This window comes from Saccopteryx bilineata, chromosome 7, assembly GCF_036850765.1.
Source record: "Saccopteryx bilineata isolate mSacBil1 chromosome 7, mSacBil1_pri_phased_curated, whole genome shotgun sequence".
NCBI classification, from domain to species: Eukaryota; Metazoa; Chordata; class Mammalia; order Chiroptera; family Emballonuridae; genus Saccopteryx; species Saccopteryx bilineata.
Window position 1 is genome coordinate 43,622,250 of NC_089496.1, and position 8,917 is coordinate 43,631,166.

General features: G+C 46.0%; 1 long non-coding RNA gene across 1 annotated transcript; it reads left to right on the forward strand.

The window, feature by feature from the left end:
• Positions 1-308: 308 nt before the first annotated feature.
• LOC136310434 (uncharacterized) lies at positions 309-4,494 on the forward strand. The gene is made up of 2 exons (XR_010726565.1): positions 309-784; positions 4,059-4,494. It is a non-coding gene; the product is annotated as an uncharacterized lncRNA (long non-coding RNA).
• The last annotated feature ends 4,423 nt before the right edge of the window (positions 4,495-8,917 follow it).

The following is an 8,917-nucleotide window of genomic DNA, read 5'->3' on the forward strand; positions in this document are numbered from 1 at the left end:
GTGCCGAGGAAGGCTGCTTCCAGAATTGGGCCAGCTCTATTCCAGTTTGGACATCATCACTAAAACACCGTGGAGTGTTTTGCATGGCAAGCCTGCTATAAGTTCCTCCAGAGCGAAGGGCTCGGGCTTTTGCTCTGGTGCATTAGATGGATTTTTGCCAAAGCAGCCCAGCAGCTCTCATTTGGAGAATTCTAGCTTTCTGGACCTTGTCCCTCCCTGCCCCCCACCACTACCGCCACTGTCCACCCTGGGAAAGTTCAGAGGCGCTGTCTTTTGCAGCACCCCAAGGGGCGGTGCCTGTGTTTTCCCCAAATGGCGCTCCACGAGGGTCACACGTAGACTGGAGGAAAGGCCCTGAGCTCAGAAAATGTCTCCTCGGCCCGAAGAGCTTCTAAAGTTGGGAAATTCATGTTGCAACCTTGAGAAAGGCAAAGTAAACAGAGAGCGTGCCAGCCGTTTGTTTTCCTGTTGATGAATTCTCCAAGTTTGGACTGGAAGCCCTCCAAGGACTGAAGTCGCCTCGGAGACCAAGCAGCGTGTTAACCCTGAAGCCTTCCGCTGCTTCCCCCACCAGTTCTGGGCTTCTTTCTCTCCCACCTGGAAAGGTCCCAGCTCCCCCTGGGCTTTGGCTTGCTGTGCGCTGCCCTCTGATGAGTCTGTTCCTCTTTATAATGCAGAACCAACCAGGGCTGCGGACAGCGAAGGAAGAAGCCAGATGGCTACCTGGCGGAGGAACTGTAGGAACTCCTTGCTGCGAGGCTTCCTAGAGCCCGGCTCCCACACGGTTAGTAAAACTTGCTCACATCATGGGAGTGAGTCACCTGCTTACAGCCGAACTTTTCTAGCTTTGAGTATTTGTCACACGTTCTATTGAAAGTGTGGCTTTTCATCTTATATCGTAAGTCCTTAATCATCTCCTTGGAAACAACAAATCAGCCTTACACTTACTTGTTTGTTTCTGAACATGAGACATACAGTTTATAAACAAGTGGAGGTAAAATGGTGATTTGAAATCCCTTAATCACTCTGGATTTTTAGTGTTTACTTAACCAATTGTTTTTACCCTTTTTCAGATTTAAAATACAATCTTTTTCTAATTATAAAGGCGCTACAATCTCTTTCTAGGAAACATGGAGAATGAGTATTAAATTTTAAAAATATTATTTGTAATCTCATCGCCCACAGTTAAGCATTGTTAACATTTTGGTATATTTCTATTTTTTTTTTCTGCTAAGTATACTATTTGGATACCAATTTTGTTTTCATTTGCTCATGTACCATAAATATATTCTCAATACTTATTTATGATTAGTAATCTTTAAAACAGATTTTTTAAATGACTTCAATAATATTTTATCGTTGGAATGGACTATAATATTCTTAACTAATCTCTTATTGTTGGATATTGAAAGTATCATTCCAGTAAACAGATTTCTATGTAAACCTTTGGCCACATCTCTCGTTAATTACTCAGGATAGATTCCTAGAAGTAGAATTACTGGGTCAAAGGGTTGGAACAGTGTTAAGATTCAATACATTTTCCCAAACTACTTTTTCCAAAGGGTGCTTATCAATTTATAATCCCACCAGCGGTGACTGAGATGCCTGTTACCCATACTGACAATTGTTTTTTCATCTAGGCCACTGTTGAAATAAGTGGTGTGACCCAGCGGTGGGGAGAGCTGCAGATTGGGAGTCCTATGGGACCTGGGCTTGAGTTTGAACTCTGCCATTCCTCCTCTGTTCTGTGACTTTGCGGAAAACCCTTATCAGAAAGAATGAGAATTGGGAACAGTGTTGAATACCCAAATGCGATAATGAAAGTGTGGAGATGCTTTGTAAGTGTAAATATGAGGTTTTCTTATTACTTCAAGGTGCCTCCCACTCTCCCACTGCCGTCAGTACCTAGGAAAACTCGGGAATTGAGCCCGCAAGTTATTAACAACAAATGACATGTTATGGAAATAGTGGTTTAAGCTTTCCTTTTAAAAAATAAGAGAAGGTGACTTTCTTATCGGTGTATTTTTTCACATCTCTTTTCTGAACTTTCTCTCTCTCTCTCTCTCTCTCTCTCTCTCACACACACACACACCAGTGCCTGAGATCCCACACGAGCCTAACTCTAATGTATGGAATAAAGTCTTGGATTATGCAGACTCAACCAGCAGTGGACACTTCCGTGGAAGGTGGAGTCGAGTGTGATTGGGATTTAGATGGAGGTGGCGTAAACTCCAGAAATCTTCCCATTCTAACTGCCACCACCCAATACTAAGCTTTTCCTCCAATCGGGTTGCTCCATTCCAGTCGTTCCAACACATGATCTTTCCCTCCATGGTTTTTCCCTCTTCTCCTCAATGACCTTAGCTGCATTTCCTTCCAGGTCTATCCGGGATTACTTTCCCAGCTGCCCAAACGTGAAAGAGCAGGAAGTTCTCCTTTCCCAGGAGTCTCACCTGTGAACCCAACAGGCCGGCTCTGGCGTAGCCCTGCTTTGTAAATAAGGTCCTCCCCTCATTTCTAATGCATAAACACTTCCTCTCCATCTACGCTGTGAACTTGAGGGGACAGATTCTGCCTTTCCATCCACAGCTCTGTGCATGCTCCTCGCCCTAAATTAACTTGCCCCAAATTAACTTGCCCCTGAGGTTGATAAAGTTTTGCCCAGGGCCAAGGAGTCACTTTCCCAGTAACTCCCACGGGGGAAACTTTCTATAGACCTCATCTCTCTCGCTGTGAGAGGGGTGGAGGGCGGATTGGTGCCTCCAGCCACATTTCTTCTGGGGACTGTTTTCCCTCATTAATTTTGGTGACAGGGTAAGAATAGCTCACAGCCCAGCGGCAAAGGCTAATATGGGCAGTTTTGTTCTATATATCTCCTTTCTGATTAAATGTCACTTTTTTTTTTTATAACAAAACCAAAGAAGAGCCTGTGTTTTGATGTAATTATTATGATTCCCAAAGAAATCCCAGTGTCCTGAGGGCAGCAACGTCATGCTCACATTTTGGGGGGTGTGAAACTTGACGACATTTTAGCGTCAATTCTAAACTCATTGCAATTTCCAGAGCCTATATGTTAGGTAGGGCCTGTGGGACCATGAGAAACAGAAAGCTGTCCAAAGCACTCATGTCATAAGGCAGAGGCTAAAGGAGTCACACGAGCCTTCCCGGCACATCGAGTTTGAGATCTGTGGTTTGGAAATGGGAACACTGGTTTAAAAAGCAGAGCTTTCTGTGAAAAGAAGGACTTTCTATCCTGGATTAAGGATTTGTTACACTCATAGAGAGGTAAGAGTCTTCATGTCTCATCAGGCACCTGGTAGGGTTCAGAGAACCTTTCTAGTCCAAGAGAGCCCCCACTTTCTAGTGGGAGAAGGTCGTGGATGCCTGGTTTCGGCTCCGACGGGGGACAGAGAGCACAGCCATGCCTGTCTACAACTGGGGCATTAGGTCCTGGGCACTGACCCAAGGCAACTTTCCTCAGACTTTACAACGCAATTACAAAAAGAACATTTGGCAACTATCCTGAGAAGAGGTTCTGAGAAAGAGCTCAGCAACCCAGCCAAATGTAATTGCCTCCCAAAATTAGGTCAAAGTTGTCAGCATTAGTTGAGAACCTAGAGGCCAAAGTCAGAGCGGTGGGCAATCAATCTCTAAACAAATTCGTTATTGGCCTTCTCCAGAAACCAGTCCATGGGATCTATCTGCTCTGTTGGCAGTAGTGTTTTAAGGCAACACACTGGGAGAAAAATCTAAAATCTAAGTTTGCTCTCACCACCACCAAAGCCAATCATTCCATATTTCAGAACTTCCAGCTACACATGCCTTTCCATCCCATTTCCCATTTCATTTTTATTTTAGCACCCTTTGCATGGTAGAATCATCTCAACATTTTTTTTAATATAACTTCTGAAACAAAGATGAGAGATAAGGCTGTGAACAGCTCCAAACACCCGGCTCTCCACAGTTTGGGGAACAGAATAGCTTTGCCCTGGCTTCCAGACTCAGTCCCCACCCCCATTCCAGCCACGTCCTTCAAATCTGTTCTCCAATCGTCTCAGGTTCCGCAAACACAGGCAAGAAGAAGCCAAGCCTATCACCGACATCGCTGATACTGAACAAAAGATGAAGTAGCGGTCTACCAAGATTTAGTTCCAGTCGTGAAATAAAGCCTGCTTCTGACTGTGACCCTGTGTGATAGACCAGTCCCAGGGGTTGAGCTAAGAGGATATGCCCTCCTGAAGCTGTCGACCTTGCTTCCCAGGTGGCACAGCCGTTGACCATGGAAAATGAAAAGGACGTATGTACCGCAGTCCCCCCGCCTGTCAGAAATTCTCTGTCTGTTGCAATCGAATGAGATGAAACATGTGAAAGGACTTTGAAAATGATGAAGTGTAAGGGAAATCATAAAAAATATATTACAAGGGGAAAAAAATATTACAAGGAGCATCATGTCACCTATTTTAAATAAGAGTTGAATAAATATTATCACTAACATTTTGAATTCAAACTTTAAAAGAGACTATTAAAATCAAACCAAAACCAGCCGATGGAAGAGGCAGTAGAGCTCTCCGAATGGTTCACACGCTCACTGACGTTTCCAGCCTCCAGTGCAGTTAATCCAGAGCCAGAAGACTGTGAGCAGAAGGGCTCACGGGCTGTGTATCACTTTGATTCAGAGTATTTAGCAATATAAATGTGTCCCCCACATTTGTCTACCTCCTTCTTCGGTGACCTTGGAAACCACTTATTAAGATGGAGGGAGCCTGGATCCCTGAATCACTAGCTGGAGTAGTGCCTTCCAACCTGAAATGCAAAATATAGGATGAGGACTAAGTCACAAAAATTCCAGTGTTTATTTAATATGTTAGCATAGTAGACTATCTCTGAAAATACATTGATTTTTAAACTTTATCAGTAACTTACTCAGTGATACAATAACAGGAAGTGATTGTAAATGGTGTAGTTCTTGTAGTAGGTCTACATTATCAATGATCTAGGTATTAAAGAAAAAAAGAGTCAATCCCTAGTCAATTATACGGTGAATATATTCTAACATAAGCAATATATAATGCCTTATACAGTGAATAAATTTCTAACCTAATGGTTCAGAGGATTAAATAAAGCTTCTGACTTTGGCACTACAGCTCTCATTCTGATCCAATCGTTTATTCTCTCTAAGACCCTAGTAACTTAATAGCTTCTCTCTGTTTTGGTTTTAAGATGTAGAGAAAGACCTGCCTCAGAGGGTTTGGTGAGCAATAAAAATAACTGTAAAGTACTTTTCCGGTGCAAAGTGCTACATAAATGCTTAATGATTTCCTTTAATGATATCATGGACAGGGAGGGGCATTGTACTTGTAGGTGATATATTTTCATTTGAGTTATAGCGGGTAATACTCTGTCAAGGCCTGATAGATGGGTGAAATAAGAATCTTTTGTTTTTCTGGAGTCTGGATAATTTAATCATTTATTCTTCATCTCCAAAAATTACATCTAGTTAAGCACATGCAGAACTCGGCTCTCACAAAGGAGGCTTGTGATGCCCTATATAAGGACAGGTGACCTTGTCAGATGCCACAAATGATAGTCTTAAGGCCACCAGTTTTCATGAATTCTGCTTTGGACAAAAAGCACCCAGGAAAGGTGAAAGGAAAAGTTGGGCTTTTTTCTCTTTCTTTCTTTCTTTCTTTCTTTCTTTCTTTCTTTCTTTCTTTCTTTCTTTCTTCCTTCCTTCCTTCCTTCCTTCCTTCCTTCCTTCCTTCCTTCCTTCCTTCCTTCCTTCCTTCCTCTTTCTTTTTCTTTCTTTCTTCCTTCCTTTTTTTTTTTACACAACTTACTTTGATTTAGAAAATCATAGCCTTATATTTTACTGAGCCCGGGGCAATGTCCAAGGGACAGCCGTTTACTTTCTTGTGCATGGGGCCGTTTTGTTCTCTAGAGCAGGAAAGAGAGCCCTGGGCCGAATACGCCCATCCACAATGGAGGGGCCGCATTCTTGTCTGCAGTTACTATTAGGAAAGAGTAGGAAGGGAAAAGGCAGGGGCGATTTTTTTTTTTCTTTTACAAAACCGTGGTTATAGAATCCTGATAGCATCTTCTGTATATGTCATAAAATAAACAAGTTTGAGAAAATCTACGCTACAGGTCCATTTGCAAACCTCTTCAACTGTGTTCACGTAGATGCTCCCATCTCTGAGTTATTCTAATTCTCAAGTGCCAGATGTGCCCCTCCTCTGCCCGCACGCCCTCTCGCAATAGCCACCGCACACGGCGATTTTGCTTTGTGCCAGATTTTTCACTGTGCGATGAATCTGATTCCGCAGCGTCCATACGGTCGCCCTGTCAGTACGATGTTAGTATCCCGTCTTACAGAAGGAGCAATGAGCCTCAGCAAAGTTAAATAATTGGCCCTCAGTCTTACATCTGGCCAGGCACAGATCCTGGATCCAAACTTGGTCTAGCTGCTCACACAGAGGAAAGTTGGAATTTAGGCAGGAAGGCCAGAGGGAAGCCTTCAAGCAAGTGAGCTTACTTGCAGGTGAGGCCGTTAGCCCTGTGGGCCTCCGGAGGAGAATGTTCCAGCAGAGGGCACAATCCGCGCCAGGTGGCGAGGTGGGAGCTGTAAACTGACCTGCGTTGCCGAAGCAGAGTGAGTGAGAGGGAATGCGGAAGGGAAGGGTCAGTGGGACAGGGGGCCCTGGATCACGCAGTCCGCTCTGAGGACCTGGCTTTAGTCAGAGTGAACTGGGGAGTCCCTGGGGCTTCTGGGCAGAGGAGCCAGATGACGAGGCTCAGGCTTTGCTGTGTTGAGAACAGACACAGAGGCAGGAAGACCCATTAGAAGATGCTAAAGTATCTGATAGTGAGACTGTGGTTTATAATAAGAAATATGTATTGGATCTTCAACCTCTTCCTGGCACGGAAGTTCCTCAAACCCCTAGAATTTCCTAAATGATGAGAGTGATGAAGGGGCCTCATGTTAATGGGGTGACTTTTGGAATGCCCCTAGATCACCTAAGGGTGGGACCCCAGAGGAACCAACCAGGTGGTTAAAGGCTTAGAACTCACTGTCTGACCCCCTAATCCCACACCACCCCCGGGGAGGGAAGAAGAGTGGGAGGTTGAATGCGTCACCAACAGCCAATGATTTAATTAATCTGCCAAAATAACAAAGCCTCCATAAAAACCCCAAAGGGCGGGTTTGGAGACCTTCTGGCTGGGCACACACACGCAGATTCTGGGAGACTGGCACACCAGAGAAGGCATGGAGCTCCACCCCCTTTCCCCACCCGCACCCTGTGCATCTCTTCCATCCGGCTCTGCCTGAAGTATTGCATCCTCCTGTGAACCAGTGATCTCGTAGTAAAGTGTTTCCTCGAGTTCTGTGAGTGGCTCTAGCAAATTAATTAACCTAACCCAGGGAAAGGGTCGTTGGAACCTCCGATCTGTAACTCAGTCAGAAGCGTGGGTGACAACCTGGGCTTGCAAGTGACCTCTGAAGTTGGGGAGGGGAGGCAGTCTTGAAGGACTGAGCCCCCTTCACCTGTGGAATCTGATCTCCAGGTAGAGGGTGTCAGCGTTGAGCTGCACTGTAGGTGACAAGGTCAGGGAAGGCGCTCATGGCAGGCCTTACGAATCCAGAAACCAAAGTGACCCCGCAGGACGGTCTGATTGTAAACATTCCTTACTAGCAGCGGGTCATGGTGAGTAGTCACGTCCTGGGCCTGAAGCTTCCCTGTCTGTTGTTTTTGTACATCTAAGATAACATACCTTTGAAAGGTCAGCGTGATGTCCTTATCCAGACCCCTCGGGGCACAACGGCAGGCACCAGAGCACAGAACACGCTGTCTTGTTCCTGACACACCGTCTCTCTGTGCTGTACGTGTTCATCGCTAACCCTCCTGCACCCCCCGCTGGGAAGAAGTGTGTGCCTCTCCTTTTCATTTTTATCCCATCTCAGAGATTTCCCCACTTGGCTTTCTCTTGTCTCCTCTTTTGATACATTTGTCTCCTCTCATGTATAAAATGCGCTGTCAAACTGCCATTTTCTGAGGCATTTTCTCAATCTGTTGAGATTTTGTTGCGCTACCATGGTCCTCAGTTTGGGACTAAATAAAGTCCTATAAGACTTTTCCTTAGGCTGGACATGCGTCGACAACTCTAAAACACCCAGCTGGTGTTGAAGGGCTGCTTGGTGGCCGTGGGAGCCTCTCCCCAGCCCTCTATACATACCCACACGGAAATGGGGCCCAGATTCTTCACTTAACTGAAGTAATCCAGGGGACGGACAGAGGTGACACAGGCCAGAGTGGTAGCGGAGAGACGGTTGGATGCGGGCTAGATTTTGAAGGAAGGGCCACAGAGTGTTCTAGCAGACTGGATGATGAGGGGAGGGGATGAAGGAAAGAGAAGAGTCCAGAATGAATGATGACAAAGTGTTTAGCCTGGGCAGCTAGAAGGCTGGAGTTGCCCTTTTCTGAGCGGGGGGGGGGGGGGGGGGGGGGGGGGGCTGTGGGTGATGCCAGTTTGCAGTAGCGAATTCAGGAGTTGGGGGGTGGTCACGTTAGGGATGCGAGCCTGTCTTGGGAAGAAGGTCTGGGCTAGAGACATGAGTGTGGGAGTTCATCAGTTCGGAAGCCCCGGAACGTGGCAAGACGACGAAGTGGTATGCTCTCCGGTAAAAGCTGGTGAGAACAACCCACTCATCCAGACGAGATCGGGCGCGTTCAGGGTGCTATGGCCGTAGACGACCCACTCATCCAGACGAGATCGGGCGCGTTCAGGGTGCTATGGCCGTAGACGGCCCACTCATTCAGACGAGATCGGGCGCGTTCAGGGTGCTATGGCCGTAGACGACCCACTCATCCAGACAAGATCGGGCGCGTTCAGGGTGCTATGGCCGTAGACGACCCACTCA